Source organism: Python bivittatus, unplaced genomic scaffold (assembly GCF_059951505.1).
Source record: "Python bivittatus isolate LINGU-HERP-01145 unplaced genomic scaffold, Pbiv_v1 ctg000980_np1212, whole genome shotgun sequence".
In the NCBI taxonomy this organism is placed as follows: Eukaryota; Metazoa; Chordata; class Lepidosauria; order Squamata; family Pythonidae; genus Python; species Python bivittatus.
Genome location: NW_028277125.1, coordinates 15,359,119 through 15,377,569, shown reverse-complemented (window position 1 = coordinate 15,377,569; position 18,451 = coordinate 15,359,119). Strand labels below are relative to the sequence as shown.

The window sequence follows — 18,451 nt, the reverse complement described above, 5'->3', positions numbered from 1 at the left end:
TACTATTTTCTCTCCCCCCCAGCCCAAATAATAGATCATGATGCAGTTTCCTCTCATGGCACATTTTTAAATCCATGCTGTCAGTCATACCCACTTTGCAGGTTTCCCCAGCACCTCCCCTTGGTGCTTCAGCTCTCTGAAGTGCTCGTTTCCTTCTTTCCGTTCCTTCTTTTTAGGCTTCCTAAAATGTTTTTTTTTCTGTGCTTGGCAAGGGTCAGGGCAGCCGACCGGTACACCCTTTTTATCCACCTTAGAAAAATCTGCTGTGTGTGTCCAATAGCCTATTTGGGCCACCATCTTGCTTCCCAAGTTGGCCAATCTCTTGCTCCCACAAAGTCCTGGAGGAGCGGATGAACTGAATGACCCATCTCTGTTAGATATCTCCAGCATCTATGTCTGCCATATACTGCCTCTGAAAAATGGACGCTCCATAGGGCTGATCATAGAATTGCCAAAGCTTTTCAAAAAGGCATTGATTCCTGCAGCCATCACTATATCTTGTCCCACAGAATTCCTATGCAATGGATGCCTTGCCTACAAAATATTCACCTTTTGGGGGTTAAACAATGGACCTTACGCCCGCAAACTTCTACTATATTCTTTTCCCATTAGAGCTCCAAAGGACGCTTCAGAAGGTTCTTGTTCTGGGCCTCAAAACAGGTTTGCAGGACCATCGGAGAACTTGTGAGGTGTGGAGGATGTACTGCGTTGTTGATGACAAACCACTCAGGCTTAATACAGCCTCACTCTTGCCTGCAGGCCCAGAGTTGCTCACAATCAGAATTTCTGATCACAATTTCAGTATGGATCACCCAGATAATGGTTGAGTGTGTGAACTGCATCCCAGGAAAAGAATAAATTGTAGGGCTCCCTCAGGTTCCAATTCAAATGATTACAATTGAATTATCCCTTTAAACCAAATTGCCAGATTGACTGGATGCCATCTAATCAGTTTTGCAGTTAGAGTTTCTTGTTTGGGCATCAAATCAAATCAAATCAATATTCTAATCAAATCAAGTCAGTTCATATCAATGATTCAAATCAAATTAACTCAACTCTTGAAGCCAAACTGACAATTCAGCCCAAATTAAAAATTCAAACTGGATCTTGGATGATTTGCATTTCTGTAATACATTACTCTTTCAGATCAGGGAGGCATAAACCTTTGGGGGCCAAAATTACACTTGGCCACCCATGACGTGTTGGGGACCAAGCTCCAGGAAGTGGAGAGGGCCCTGACAAAGACTACATGTCATTACCCCATCCCATTTAAATTCAATTAAAGGGAAATGAAATTAATGAAAAGTCAGTGGGATTCATTGCAATTTAATTCAATAACTTGTCATGTATTAAATCATTTCTCATTGCTTGGGCTGCAGTTTCTGTCTCCTGTTTTGTTGTTTAATACACAATGTATAATTGATAGTACTACATAAATGATATGGTATTCATAAGCAAGATGCATTAACCAATATACAGCTTAATTCAGATTACTCAGTTGTATAAAAACAAATCAAGTGTCTTCATTGGCCACTATCCCTTTGTTTTTCAATAACAGTTGAGATCGCTCAGCACCTCCTAAATAAATATCAGCACCTAACAGATCAGGAAGATGCAATTTACCCAGGATGGTGGTGGGAACATGCTGTTTTATTTTCCCTTCCTTTTTTCATAAAAGTAGACTCAACCCCATTTTGGGAGAGGTCAAATTCACATATGTGCCCTTGGGTGACCTTTGGCGCTCTATGATGACAACATCTACAAGAAATAGCTTGAACTCCTGATCCCTTGACAGTCCACAAGACATCTATCGGGTGCAGGAAAACCTTGCAATTAATACAAATGCATGTACTTCATGAGATGGATGACGATGGTGATTACAAAAGTCTTTCCACTGGTGGCACCATTAGCCCAGAAACAACAAAGAACGATCGGTAGTCTACATATTACAGATTGTCAAATCTATTTCTTGTGACACTAACACATTCTGGAAATGTATACCAAACGAGGGTAAATACTTACGAACACACTCCAGATGGAATAGATTGTGGCTTCTCTTTTTTTCATATTTAATTCCTGAGGTACTTAGTGTTTCTCTAAATTTTCACTTTTGCAGAAATTTGATACTCAACTCCTTCCATTCAGAGATGTAATTTCACTCCCCAAGTTAGGGTGAGAGGCATAGAGTGGCTAAAGGATATTGATTAGTAAGACTCAAATTCAAAAACAGGGGGCCACCATGCTAACTGACCCTAGGCAAGTCACTCTGCCTCACTGACCTCCCAGGATCCTTGTGATGCTCTAATTTCCACCTTCAGCAACGAGTATGCACCAGAAGCTGGGTAAAAATATCAAGGAACACACGAAGTAGCTCCAGGGTCACATGGGCCCTCCTCAAGTCTTAACCTGTCTATTGGTTAATGCATCTTGCTTATGAATATGATATCATTTATGTAGTTCTATCAGTTATACATTGTGGTCTCCGGAATTCTTCCAAAGCTTGTTGTACAATTGTCATTTATAAAGTAACAGTGGGGAGGAGATTATTACATATGTAGGGAGTAATCATACAGTTTCAACAGATGGTTGTACTTAGCTGACCTTAGCTAATCTCAGAAGCTAAGTAGGGTCCCCCTGGTTAGTACTTGGAGTGGAAACTGCTTAAGAATTCCCAAGTAGTTGTCTAGATTGAGAATTTACCAAAAAAAAAATACAGAGCGAGCACGAGAAGGTGGCAATGTCAAACCACTTCCCTAACCAGCAGCAGTCAGGATGACTGCATGGATACTATCCCAAGGAATCAAACTCAACTCAAGAGTTTGTTTTTTAAATCAGATTGACACTAATTCCTTTAAATGAAAAGAAATTAGATTTTCATTCGCATTTTTTTTTAAAAAATGCTCTTTTTTTTCTCCCCTTCCTACTTGTCGGAATGTGGTCTGGGACACATTCATCAAAGGCCAAGTCCAGTCGTCTACCTAAAAAATGTTGCAAACCCCATATATTAAAAAAAATCTTAAGCTGTGCGAAGTGTTTAATCTTATTAATCTTAGCACACACACAAGATCAAGATGAATCCAGTGCTTTGTAGTCCTGACCCTGCACCCTAGAAACTAAAAGTAACCAGGCTGTTTGCCTCAGTCATCAGAGATCCATGCTCCAGCTGCTATTCTGTAGACCTTGAAAACAATAGCACTTTGTTTTAGATCACTTTCTGTAAACTCAAGATGATTTTTTTTTCATCTTCATTTTCTGCTTCAAAGATTACATTTCAATCTTGCATAATGTTCATCACCGGAAAAACACACATGTACTAAATAGTTGCTATATGCTTGAAATTGTGTGTCCATGGTTGATTTAGCAAGGAGGTTATTTTTCAGATGAAATAAGTGGTTGTAATTAATTGCATATCCTTTAGTGCCTCAGTGTTACTTATACCCCTAAATCCATTGAGGCTAATTTGAAGCCATACATTTCCCTGTCACTTTGGGAAAATATGTGTATATGTTGGGGGGGGGGATGTTGCCATGTTTTATTAAATACAAATTTGTATCTATAGGCTACAAATTTTACTATCACTTGCAGATGATTTGACATTTGTACCCCAAAGACAGTTATCATACTTGGAAGTAGATCCTATTGATTTGGTGGAATTTATTTTCCCAAAGGGCTATAGGCAACTTTAGGTTAGTCACCTTATCTTAGCATGTCTTATCTAAACCGAAGATGGAATAAAAACGTAAAGCAGGTCCTAGGCAAATAGCTATTTCCTTTTCTTTGCTTTTCGTGGCTTTAATTAGTCAGTGGCCTACTCCACAACTTGACAAAATAAAGTGGGCGGGGGGAGGATGAGTGTGTCATGGGAATACAACAAAGGATGTAATCAACCCACTGGAGATTCGACTGAATGCTAATCACACCCAGTCTTGAATAGTTCTAAACTGACTCCATCTAGGAAGCTAGAGGGTGCAATCACCAAAACGCAGCTCATTGTCCTGTTTGGTTTTCTAGTCCTCCAGGAAAAAGAGCTGGAGCAACAGAGGTGCTACAGTAAGTCCATCCATTACAGAACCTCCAGGCATCTTCCCATCTCTGATGGAATGCAATAGTCAAGCCACACCTCCTGATGCCTGGCTGGCCAATGGGGAAAGGGCTTTCCAGTACTCTCTGAGGCAGTGTTTCTCAACTTTGGCATCTTGAAGACATGTGAATTTCAACTCCCAGAATTCCCCAGCCAGCCATGCTGGCTAGGGAATTCTGGGAGTTGAAGTCCACATGTCTTCAAGTTGCCAAGATTGAGAAACACTGCTCTGAAGATTCACAGGGTACCACACTTTTCTTGGAGAAAAAGGGAAGGGGATGGGATTCTTTATTCCTAAAATGGCAGCTTTTAATTTAGGTGGTGTGACTGTATTGGGGTCAATACAGTCACACCACCTGGATAAAGTCCCCACCTGGGGACATCAGCTGAAACAATTTCAGCATCATTATTCTAATGGGACTTACTTATGACTTAAGCAAACTGGACCAGAATTTACATGATATGCCATAATGCAATTTGTTTTGATTTGGGCTTAGCATATTGCATGAATTTTGTAAATCATAGCACAGGACTTCAAATTGCAGGGTGTCATACAAATAACCTTGGAGAAGGCAGCCAGAAGCTGTTAGAACAGCATCAGGTGCAAAAGAAGCAGGCATGAAGGTGGGATGGGGGGAGTATGAGAAAGAGACTGGCTTCTACCTGACTCCGGGGTATAAGGAGGAAACCACAGGCCAACTTGCAAAATTCTGCTACTATAGTCTACCTCAATAAAGTAGAGTTCTAATCTTCCTGTAGAGTCAGTTTCCTAATCCAGTGTACCTTGTAGGGTTGGCACATATATTGTATAGACTCAACCAATTGTGGTATATTCTGTAAATCCAGATTAAATAGGACTACCAGATCTTGGCTGCAAAAATCCAGATGACTCATAGATGGCAGCTAAGTGATGCAGAAAACTCTAATTCTTTTCTGCCATCTAGTGAACATGGGGATTTTCACAGCTCAGATCTAATAGCCCTAGATTAAGGAAACCATTACTTAGCATGACATGTGAATCCAGCTGGAGATAATGTCTGGTATTTCAGGCAAGTCTATATGAATCCAAGAAGGATCAGCTAATCACTTGAACAATATCTATTTATGAATAACTCACCAAATAAGTCTAAGCTTCATTTCCTATTCTGCCTTCTTCAACTGCTCTGCAATATTTCAGAATAGTTGGAAGAAGCTAGAAGCAGAAACATTTTGCTTTTAGACATAGGATGTCATGCTGATGGGAGTTTCTAAATACTTTTCCCTGATCTCTGTATTAAATTCAGCTTTATTAGATTCTTTTGATAAAGATCTACTTTAATACTGCATACAAGCTGGTTTACCAGCTGACACATAATCTGTAATTACTCCAGTAGTTTCAGAGTTATGGTCATTGGAAAGCTATATGAAGTAGCAGTTGGTGCATCAGAACATCCTTAGGTTGACATGAAAGTTCTATGAAATTTTGCCCTTGAAACGTGCCTTAAGGAACACCATGAATCCTTTCCTATCAATCATTAGAAATCTGTGAACAGTTTAAGAGCTATACCTTGATAAGGATGGTGGAACATGTCCAAGACAAATCTTTAATTAACAGCAGGTGCAACACCTGATTGACCTTGCTCAGGTGTTATGCTCAGAAGCTAAAAGACTTAGGCATGGTTAGTGTTCAGATGAAAACCTCCAGGGAATACCAGGGCTAATCTCTCCACAGTGACAGAAGACAAGAGTAAATAACAAAGGGGAAGGCAGGGAATTGACCAAAAAAATCACGATTGCTTTAGTTCATCTGCATGAATGACTGGCTTATTTAACAAACCATGGTTAAACAATGGCTTAGAGAAGTGAATAATGATCCACATTTTTGCAGCCCCTGGAGTGTACTTGGAGCACAATGTCAACAGTTGCTTGCACATTTTTGCATGTTCATCCTATTTTCAGGTGCAAAAGAGGTATAAAGCTTTTTAACCCACCTGTTTTGTATCTTAACTCCTACCTTTAATTGCCACACTCTGCTGCGCTTGAAGGCAAATAAAGAAAAAGTGCAGCTTTTAACCACAATAAAGCTGACCCCCTCTGCCTTTGGGTGAACATAAGTACTTTGGTAAGAACTCAGACACAGGTTAATAATTGACAAACCCCACATTCTTATTTTAAAAGTTAATCAAGTTAAATATTTAAATGTTTAACAAATTTAATCACTCTATGGATAGGAAATCACCATCTTTTTGATTTCTGACTCTGCATGAATCACCATATTTCTAGTTACAGACCAGAACTATCCTCTCTTTCCCACAAGGTATAACTTTAAAGATTGATGGTATCTGAGAAGCACTGGATGGCATCATTTCTTGCCAATAAAAAAAGTTTAAAAACATTTCTAAAGGTAGAAGTAGCAGGAATCAAACCTTGGTACATTCAAAGCATACGACCACAACATACAAGCAGCTGCAACAACAAACATCTAAACCCAATCACAGTGTTTCTCAACTTTAGCAATTTTAAGACGGGTGAACTTCAACTCCCAGAATTCTTCAGCCAGCCATGCTGGCTGGAGAATTCTGGGAGTTGAAGTCCACCCATCTTAAAGTTGCTAAGGTTGAGAAATACTATCCAAGCAGGAAAGTTGTGGTGTTAGGATTATATGCTGAATGAGTCCTGGTTTGTCTTGTATGCCTTAGGATGAGAGATACTTTCAAAATATTCAGCTTCATCGCTTGTTTCCATATGGAATTAAAGAATTGGTAGGGGTCATTGGTCAGTCCAAACTAAAACATGGCTTTCCATGGCTATCTAACTTTTGCATAACATATCCAGTGAAGGGAGCCCATTGGCTCTCTGCATAATTGTTTCCACTGTAGAATTGCTCTTACTGTTGGATTGTTTTTCCCCCAACGTTCAGTTGGAATCTGTTTTCCTGTAACTTAAATCCATGATTCCAAGATTCTGCACTCTGGGATGAGCCTAAAGCTGCATGATGTATGATTTATATCAGCCCAAAATTCTATCTTTAATCTTAGGGCTACCCAATCTGAGCTGCAGAAATCCAGATGACCGCTAGATAAGCAGCAAACTATTAGAATGCTTTGCATCTTTTTGCTACCATCTAGAGGTGGTCATCTGGATTTTTGCAGCCCAGATCTGGAGCCACCCCTCTCAACACTGATACACCAGAAAGAATTGATTCCCCGGTCTGATGAAGCAGCATTAAAGACTCTTCTACACACAGCAGAGCTCACTTTGCACAACTTGACACAGAATGGATGTTTCAGGAAGACATCTGTGTTTAAACTGCTCATAAGCTAAGAACATTAGAACAGCAATCAATCTTAAACCTTCTATCTCAAGCCCAGATTTGATGCAACGCCAAGACATTACACCTGTAATGAAAGGGTAGCAAATGTTTACACAACACTGTTTAACTTCAAACTAACAGTTACTTGCCTGGAAAGCAACAAGCTTCTATCCTTGAAGGAGCCTTTTGATGGCCTTTGCTGAAAAATGTATCTGGTTCTGCTTTTCAGTTGCATTGCATCATTTTCTTCAGAAGCTGCGACAGCTCCAAGAAAAGACCCATCAGAATAATGACATGCAGTTTCTACTTAACAGTATCAAGATCAGACATGCCCAAGACAGAAATATTGCTTTTTTATTACCAAGAGAAGTATATCAGAATCAAAGAAACTGCAGGAACAAGAAACTTCTGCTCAACATCCAGCACCCAAGATGTCTCCAGTTATCTGTTAAAATTTCAGTGATCATCCCTTTCATTTACAACAACAGAATCAGAAGGCTATCCTGAAAGAGCCCAGGAAAACAATATATTTTGCAGTGGTGGAAATATAGGGAAAACAGCAATTTTCTGGTAGGTTGCTCCAGAGTAGCACATAAAAAAAAATTAAGTGTTTATTATTTGAATATCATCTTTTTAAAATGCAGATAACTATCTGGAGGATTTAGGAAACAAAAAGAGATAGAAATCTAATTTTGCAGATTTTATTCCTCTTATTCCTGTGTCCTGCTTCTTTAAATATGCTCACAAAAGCATAATAGAACAACAGTGGGCTTGTAATCCAGGGCAAAATTGTGAATAATCTTGAAACATATGAAGCTAGAAAACGCCAGTATATTTAGCATATACATTGTAAGTGACTCAAACTGTTTCCTGCAGTAACAATATGCATCTTTTAGATATATTGTAAGGAAATATGGTGAATCCCCATACAGTGGTTAGGGAGGAAATGTGGATAAAATATTCATGATTAGATAGGTACTTGGGGCACAATATGCTGTCTTTCACATGGTTCATATACCAGTGCAACACACATTCCATCATTCCTCAAGATGACACATGGAGTATTTGACAACCAACGAAAATCAAGGCTGAGGTTTTTAACTCAACATAGTTTGCGTGATCAAATTAGGCTCACTGTATTTTACAATTTGATCTGTGATGCCACTGAGCAGTGGTCACCAGTGTCACTGAATAGTTAATATCTACTATTCATGAAAAAAATTTACTAGCACTATCATAGCTAAATTACTGCCCTGATCCTGCCAGTTAAGCACCTCAACTCCATAACAAATTGTTTTATAAATAAAACATAACAAATTGCTTTATAAATAAATAAACTAATTTAATTTCCATTTAAATTTAATTGAAACAAAATATAGTTAATACAATTCTCCTATCATTTAATAATTTTCTTCACTGGTCACCTTGAAAAATTACAATTTGGAATAGATATCTGGGGATGGCATCCATGGCTTTGGAGGATACACGCAGCTCCAAGGCCTGATGTGGGACACCTCTATATTCTTCTTGCACAATATTTCACTTCAGTAACTTCCAGAAATTCCCAGCAATGGCCATGCTGGCTGGGGAATTCTGGATGATGGTCCATACAACAGGAAGGCACCCGTATTGGGAAGCACTGCTCTAGCAGTATTGGGAATAATAGTTACATTTGCACTGGTAGAGCTGCCAATCGTAGGGTTAACAGTCCTACAGTTCATTGTTCTTACAGCAGAGCCCCTCCACCCCTTGCATTGCTCACTAATTGCAAAAGATTGGCTACTGAATGCCAAACCGACAACATAACTAAATCTATAGAACACTAGAATCATAAATGGATCATTGTCAAGATCGTTAGATGTTCTAATGCAGTGTTTCTCAACCTTGGGAACTTTAAGATGTGTGGACTTCAACTCCCAGAATTCCCCAACCAGCATGGCTGGCTGGAGAATTCTAGGAGTTGAAGTTCACCCGTCTTAAAGTTCCCAAGGTTGAGAAACACTGTTGTAATGCAACCCTTACTCAAGAAACCAGCAGAACTGGAAGGCTGGTTTACAGAAGGGACTTTGAAGACCAACAGGCCAGAAATCCTCCATTCTTGATATAGATCATGAAAAGCTCTCCTGTAACCTAAGTGTGTAATTTATCACAGACTACCCTCTAACCATAAAACAGAAGCAATTCAAATAACACTTGCTTCTGCAAAGATAACAGTCGGTTCCCATACTTATAGCAAGGGTATCCTGCTTCCTTGCCATATTTTTATACATCATCTGAACTTTGGTTTTGCATCCTAAATCATTCCCAAATTGGACAAACCAATAGCATGCAAATCTAATGATTCTTTCGCCTTTCCCCAGCTTTGGCTGGCATGCCAATTGTAGCTTTACCTGGGCCAAGAGAACCTTGCTATAATAACTTGCTACCCAGAGTACCGCGACATGTTCTACATTGGGCTGCTTTTGAAGACGTTGAGTCACCCAGTCACATACTTGAGATGGGCAGCCAATCAAATAAAACAAATAATATCACTCAGAAGCTGCAGTTGATTGAGTACAATTATCTATATGCTGACACTGACTGGAGCACATTGTATCTGCAGTGGTTGCCAACAGGTGCAATTTAAAGGGCTGATGCTAACCTAAAAGGTCCTTCATGGCTTGAGGCCTAGTTATCTACAGAATTATATTCTCCCATTGGAATTGACCCAGCTGGCTCGATTTTCTTACCAGAAACCATTACCAGTGCCCCACTTTGGGGCCGGTGTTGGGGGGAGATAAAGCTTTGTAGTACCGCGTTTCAATGGCCATACTGGCCCTTTGAAACAATCTCCCAGGGGACATGCAATTGGGTCCCAAGAAAGCTCTTCTGGAAACCATTTGTGCCCTGATTCCATCTTAGTTTGTTTATAGTCTGGTTTATTCTACATTTCTATTAGTTTATGGACCTTTTATTTGTATACTTTTATTGTATATCATTTCTTGTAAACTTCTGAAAGACCTTAGGATATGGCAGTCTGTAAATGCCAGTAATAAGCAGCCACAATCTTCATGCAATCGAAAATAGGGGTTGGAGGAATAAGTAATACCTGCCTTAATCCTATTGCATTCAATGAGCTTAGGAACAAAGTACTTGGAACATCTTCTAATCTAGTATGTCTGCATCTTAAAATTCAGCAAGAATGTATGCTTCGAAATATTTGTCCATTTCACAGGTCAGAAGTAGAGCTGCATAGCAATGTATTTGTGTAACTTAACTGATACTCATACATTTCTAAACAGACATAATAGTTTTAGATACTGTAAAAAAAAAAAAATTCTGAGCTCTCCATAGGCTGTAGTTACAAATACATAAAGGATTAAATGTCAAATTGATCACAAAACTGGGTTTAAGCATTAAATCCACTTCAGTCCTATAAATGTTTATATTTTCAATCTTACAAGCAAATTCTGTGATGTTATTTCTTGCTGATACGAATGCATGTTGCCATCTACTGTTAGAAAACTGATACACCATTTTCACCATAACTTTTTACCCAATCAAAATACATTGTTTCAAATGTGCACATTCAGGCTCCACGTTATCCTCTGATGGTGCTTTATACTGGATCATGACCATCCAATTCAGCATTCTTCACTAAGCTTTGAAGCATCCAACAATTCCAATTATGGTAAAATTATACTACAGAAAAATCCACTGTTTGCCACTGAATTTGTCAATATGATCTGGGGTTGTTCAGAAGACCACAAAAGTAGAACTGACCGCATGCAGACTGCGGGTTCCCCAGCCCTGGATAGCTTGATTTGTAGACTGCTCTGGCGCTCGGCTGTAGGAATCTAGACTTAAAGTCATAACATTAAATCAGATTGAACATATCCACCTGACAGTTTTTTCCCCCTCTGCTTGATCTGAAAATGTTACTGCAAATAACCATAAAGTCTCCTATCCCATAATGGTACTTTATTTTTAAATGCAAAGAAACCTAAACCTATCTGGTTGGTGTTTACTTAAAAACCCAATGGCTGGTCGGAGGGCGGAGCTGGCGTCGCGGCGATACGGCGGGCGATCCTGGGCTCCCAGGATCGCAGCTGATATCTCCTCCCCCGGACGGTCCCGATGGACCTAAGCCGTCCCGTAGAGATGGCGAACGCAAAGGGCGCGTCCCGCGGATCTCAGGGACGCCGCAAGTCCCAGATCGATCCCAGGAGAAGCTCTTGAAGCCGGCGGAGGAGAGCCAGCCAAAATGGCTGCGAAAGCCGGGACAGCTCCAAAGGAAGATGGAAGAGAGGGGTGTCAACTGGGTGAGATGGACTTTTACTATTCAACTATTCTTAGAGAACACCTTAAGTAACTTAAAGAGATTTTTAAAAGTGAAGAAAAGTGGATTAAGCGGCGAGATTGAACCCTATTAAAAAAAAAGAAGGGGGAGAAAATTTTTCTTTTCAACTTTCCCTTTTTAGTGGAATTGATAAGATGTTTTTCTTTTAAAAAAAAAAAATATTTTTAACTGGATTGGCTTTCTTTTTTTAATATTCAATAACTCTTTATTTTAAGCCTTTTTTTTTTTTTTACTAAGATTTCTTTATTGTTATAAGAAATTTATATTTTTTTGACTTTGAAATGGGGAAAGTGGAGTTAAGAGAAAGTAAATGAAAGAAAGTTGCACTGCCATCTAGAGGCTCGATTTAGTGCTTTCTTTTTTCATTGTGACGCACGCTCAAGGACTCTGTGCTTTCTAAAAAGATAGTGGGATGTGCATGTTTATACAGGTGCCATCCGTAACTATAAACAAGAAAGTGGAGTTGAAAGCGATTATGAAAATATTAAGATGGAAAGTTTGAGCTAGTCACAAGAGCCTTGATTAGTGGCAGTAGCTCTTTTTTCTGCTAGAAGCTCTGCTTTGCTCTCTATTCCCCCCCCAGATGGATTTTTTTTTTTTTAAAGAGGCTTAGCCTTTCCCTTCTTTTCCTTTTCTTTTTATTTTTCCTTTTTTTTTTTTTTTCTCCTTTTGCTTCTTTTTTTCTCTTATTTTTGGCAAGAACAAAGATAAAGAATCCTTTGACTCAATGAAGGTTTATCAAGATAATAGACTATACGAGAAACACAATGCAGAAAAAGATCTTTAAACTATTGAGGATGACTATAAAGAATTGGAAGAAGAGCTGCATAAATTCTAAAAAAAAAAATAAAAAAAAAGAAAAAAAGATATTAAAGCTAAAATGGACTTAATTAAATATAAACCGGGATCATTGGAAAAGGAAGAAATAGTACAAGAAATCAGAAACATTAAACAGAATTATTGTGAGGCCTATAAACTGAGAATTAAAAGGGTTAATCAACTGATAAATGAAGAGACAGATTTGTTCTTGGCACTGAGGGTGAGAAAAAGATTATACAAGATCATAATGGAAAATTGTACTAAGAGAATGCACTAAAAGAAGAAGTAAAACAATATTGAAAGAAACTACTGGAGATGTTTAAAGAAAAAATCAGGGGAATACAACAATGATGGAACTGACAGAAGCTTCCAAAAGCAGAATGTTCAAAAGGACATTTATTATTGCTTTCTCTTATCCAATAATATAGAAAAAGGGATGAACAGTTAGATATCTTGGGATATTGAATGAAAAGGGTGAACTCAAAATTATGCAAGCGCTGGAATAAAGTATAAATCTGAGATATATAGTTAAAAATTGTATAATATGTAGTGAAGAATCTGGTTAGAACTGTAACTTGGTTAGAACTGTAATTGATATTGTAACTGATATTGGTTAGAACTGTAACTCTTAAGAATTGGAAAAATTAAAAAGTACTTATGCAGGAGGAAGTTATTGAAAATTATGGAATGTGCAGAGATGAGTTAAACTGAGATTTGAAACTAGAGTAAGAAGATAAGTAATTTTATATGACACGGGATTTGCTTTTATTAATGATTAGATGAGAAAATATAGTAATGTAATAGATTAAGAAATTTTATAATAGAAATTTGATATTAATTATTATATATATACACATATAATAGATAGATGGAAATGTATTACTAATCCTATTGAAAGTTAAAATTTTTTGTAATATATGATTTTATAGATTAGCTATGAATGATTAATGATTGTTAATTGATAAGTATACAAGTATATTTTGAATAGATGATATGAGAATTTAAGATTATGAAAGGGGCACCAACGAGTTTAACTGGTTGACACACGGTATAAAATGGAAGATACTTTTTTATGCCTTTTTATGTTTTTGTTTGTTCATGTTTGTTTTGTGTTTGTTGTAAAAATAAAAAAAAACATTAAAAAAAAAAAAAACCCAATGGCTGTATCATAACATCTTTGAAACTGATTACCGTATTTTTCCGACTATAAGACGATACTTTTTTCTAAAATCCTTACCCTAAAAACTGAAGGGCATCTTATTCAAGGAAGTCAGGCGAGAATCGCGCGGTTGCAAAACTGCCCATACTTTGTTTCTGCAGAGAGGCTTCCTCCTATTGCTAGCCTCCAATCACGAGTGAAATAGCTTGTCTCCCAAACAGACTTCCTCCAATCAAGAGCCTGATGTAACTGACGTCAGCTGATGCTGAACAAACCAATTGGAGGAAGGCTGATTGCAGAGACAAGCTATCGGCAGTTTCACTCGTGCTTGAATGTAATCAGTTAAGCAAAAGAGCCTGGAAATAGAGCTGCAGAGACACGTTTGGACCTCCTCCCACCGAGTGTATCAGGTAAATGTTAACTAATTACTAAATAAAAATGTGTTCTGCACTATCTTTAAAATATTGATTTCTTAATTTTGGGTTGGAAAAGTGGGGGTCGTCTTGTACATGGGGGCGTCTTATTGTCGGAAAAATACAGTACTTTCTTGGGCCAGTCCCTCTCTGTCAATCCAACTCACCTCACAGGGTGGTTGTTGTTGTTGTGGGGAAAATAGGAGGAAGGAGTACTAGGTATGTTTGCTACCTTGAGTTATTTATAAAAATAATAAAAGTGGGATAAAAAACCTAAAAAAAAAAAATCAGACCTTTACCACAATGAAACACCGACTGCATAGTTTTAAACATACTTACCAAAGACTAGGATATATATCTTGGGCTATTTTTCTGCATAAACATTTGCCAGATGGATAGCATTTGGATTCAAGGAGACATTTTACATATTAGGTTAGCCAGTAAATGGCTGGGTCTGAAATTTCTTTGCCCAGTATTTTAAAGAGAAAAACTGGGAGATGAAGACACTGAACTAAGGGCCACACAAACATGGGTTCTGCATCGGTAGGCCTCCAGTGTCCATAACAGTGGGCTATACAAGATACAGTGGGGCAAAAAAGTATTTAGTCAGCCACCAATTGTGCAAGTTCTCCCACTTAAAAAGATGAGAGAGGCCTGTAATTTTCATCATAGGTATACCTCAACTATGAGAGACAAAATGGGGGAAAAAATCCAGAAAATCACATTGTCTGATTTTTAAAGAATTTATTTGCAAATCATGGTGGAAAATAAGTATTTGGTCACCTACAAACAAGCAAGATGTCTGGCTCTCACAGACCTGTAACTACTTCTTTAAGAGGCTCCTCTGTCCTCCACTCATTACCTGTAGTAATGGCACCTGTTTGACCTTGTTATCAGTATAAAAGACACCTGTCCATAACCTCAAACAGTCACACTCCAAACTCCACTATGGCCAAGACCAAAGAGCTGTCAAAGGACACCAGAAACAAAATTGTAGACCTGCACCAGGCTGGGAAGACTGAATCTGCAATAGGCAAGCAGCTTGGTGTGAAGAAATCAACTATGGGAGCAATAATTAGAAAATGGAAGACATACAAGACCACTGATAATCTCCCTCGATCTGGGGCTCCATGCAAGATCTCACCCTGTGGGGTCAAAATGATCACAAGAACGGTGAGCAAAAATCCCAGAACCATACGGGGGGACCTAGTGAATGACCTGCAGAGAGCTGGGACCAAAGTAACAAAGGCTACCATCAGTAACACACTACGCTGCCAGGGCCTCAAATCCTGCAGTGCCAGATGTGTCCCCCTGCTTAAGCCAGTACATGTCCAGGCCCATCTGAAGTTTGCTAGAGAGCATTTGGATGATCCAGAAGAGGATTGGGAGAATGTCATATGATCAGATGAAACCAAAGTAGAACGTTTTGGTCTAAACTCAACTCGTTGTGTTTGGAGGAGAGAGAATGCTGAGTTGCATCCAAAGAACACCATACCTACTGTGAAGCATGGGGGTGGAAACATCATGCTTTGGGGCTGTTTTTCTGCAAAGGGACCAGGACGACTGATCCGTGTAAAGGAAAGAATGAGTGGGGCCATGTATCGTGAGATTTTGAGTGAAGACCTCCTTCCATCAGCAAGGGCATTGAAGATGAAATGTGGCTGGGTCTTTCAGCATGACAATGATCCCAAACACACCACCCGGGCAATGAAGGAGTGGCTTTGTAAGAAGCATTTCAAGGTCCTGGAGTGGCCTAGCCAGTCTCCAGATCTCAACCCCATGGAAAACCTTTGGAGGGAGTTGAAAGTCCGTGTTGCCCAGCAACAGCCCCAAAACATCACTGCTCTAGAGATCTGCATGGAGGAATGGGCCAAAATACCAGCAACAGTGTGTGAAAACCTTGTGAAGACTTACAGAAAACATCTGACCTCTGTCATTGCCAACAAAGGATATATAACAAAGTATTGAGATGAACTTTTGATATTGACCAAATACTTATTTTCCACCATGATTTGCAAATAAATTCTTTAAAAATCAGACAATGTGATTTTCTGGATTTTTTTCTCCATTTTGTCTCTCATAGCTGAGGTATACCTATGATGAAAATTACAGGCCTCTCTCATCTTTTTAAGTGGGAGAACTTGCACAATTGGTGGCTGACTAAATACTTTTTTGCCCCACTGTATATTCTTTGACCGCTGAGTAATTGTTCAACCCACAGCAGTATAGCAATGTGACTTAACAGGTGCTAACTTTGCTGGATAACTATTAACATGCATGGTCTAACAATCACTATAGCTTTACCACATATTCTAGTACCTTTCTATAAAAGCCACCTGCAGTTATAGACCTTACCTTCTATTAGGCTTAGTGCTGGTCCCCAGCATGAAATTCGGTGGCTTGTTGGTGGCCAATATGGAGACACTGTTGAGAGGAAAAAGCACCCTTCCAATCTAGCTATCAACACAGCTTTGACTATGAGGTCTTCTTATCATGTCGTTCTGTTATCAAATCAATGTCATTTTAATTTAGATAAAATTTAATTACAACATTTAAAAGAAATTTAAATGACTCAGAGTTCTACCCTAAATGACCGAAAAAGGCACTGTCAATAGCGCTCGCTGCTTTCCCTCACTGCAGTCTTGTCAAGGTGACAGGTTCCAATTTTGTTATTTGCTGCTGCATCATATTCAGGTGCGCACAGCACACAAGTCAACTCATCCATGCTTTTGCAAAAATGGAAAGGACTGTTTGGGAAAATTGTGTGTTTTTAAAAAAACAAGTCAGCTTTAGATATCGTAAGAAATATTAGATTGTGGAAAGAACTTCTCACTTGTCTTCCTTCACACCCAGATTTAAATGGGAATGAAATATGAATGGTAGCTAACAATGGAGTACACTTGCTAACAATTAGAAAACATCAATTTGCTAGATTTCTCAGCTTTGAAAGTTAAAGATACCACTAGATGGCAATAGTTATTAATCAAACTGAAGACTACATTTTACCGTAACTTCTATCTGCACACCATAAAGGACCTATATTAATTATAAATTTAGATGCACTAAATTTATATTAATTTAGAAAACATTGCATCTTTAAGGAACCATCGTGATGTGAGGAAAATACATTTTCAGATGAATGGGATCGTTTAAATCAAATTGAAACGTAAGGAATTTGCAATAGCCTTGGAGCTGGTTTATCACCTAGTTCACACCAGCCTGTTGTAAATCTTACCAGAACGTATCCATGGCAACCCAGGAATCTGTCCTCAAAATGCCAGTGAAGGATGTCTTCTTGCTGGCATTTGGCACCCTAAATTGGCCCCTCCTTTTAACCTGTTTCTTCTCACTAGGACAATTGTTTCCTTTGAAGTAGGCAGCAGAAGGGCAGGAAGTAACCGGAGATCATGCTGACTGGGGAATTCTGGGAGCTGAAGTCCACACATCTTAAAGTTGCCAAGATTGAAAAGCACTGGACTATATAATAAACGCTGCAGTGAGCCTTGATTATTTGTTTTGGGTCCTGCGTTTTGATTCCACAATGACAATGTACAAAACAAAGTGACAAAAGTTACATGAAGATGCATCTTGATACCTTTCTCAAAGGCAGAGGGGATTAATCTCAACTCAAAAGTATATATAGAATTGTCTGGTAACCTATAGCCTTTTCCTACACTCTAAGTTTGCAAATCACACTTGACTGTATTTGAATAAACCACCAGTGACCCTTATATTTTGTTGTCATAAGGCACTTTTACAGTCAGGTGAAAAGTTAAGTACACCCCATGTGAATTTTTTTTTTAAACATACATGAACATACCAGCATTTTACCTTCATTCAAACAGTATATAAAGATGTAAGTGAACAAAAAAACTATGAACAATTGACTTTGCAATTATTTATTCAACAAAAAATTAACAGATATGCCATTTCCTTCCATGGAAAAAGTACATCCACCTTTGGTTCTAATACCTGGTATTATTGCCCCCTTTTCCCAACCTCCATGCAGATTTCAGTTGTGCAATGTTTTAAGGGTTGGGGGTTTTTTTTGCATGCACAGCCCATTTCAAATCACCTCACAGCATTTTGATGGGATTTAGATCCAGGCTTTGACGTAGCCATTCAGAACCCTTCCCTCCTTTTTTAAGCCATTCCTTGATGGATGGATGTATTTATCAAATTTATATCACTGCCCAACTCGCCCACAAGGAGGGACTCTGGGCAGTTCACAACAAAACAATTTAAAGTCAATAAAAACATACAGTATAAAATACAATTATCAAATATAATAAAATCCAAGTGATAGTGATATTTCAGCCTGTGAGTGACCAGATAATATCGGTCAAAG

The 18,451-nt window shown here is 38.6% G+C and overlaps 1 long non-coding RNA gene across 1 annotated transcript; it reads right to left on the bottom strand.

The window, feature by feature from the left end:
- Positions 1-7,527: 7,527 nt before the first annotated feature.
- Positions 7,528-17,871, bottom strand: LOC112540795 (uncharacterized). The gene is made up of 3 exons (XR_003084850.2): positions 17,339-17,871; positions 16,459-16,527; positions 7,528-11,209 (listed from the first exon to the last, which is right to left on the bottom strand). It is a non-coding gene; the product is annotated as an uncharacterized LOC112540795 (long non-coding RNA).
- Between the last annotated feature and the right edge of the window lie 580 nt (positions 17,872-18,451).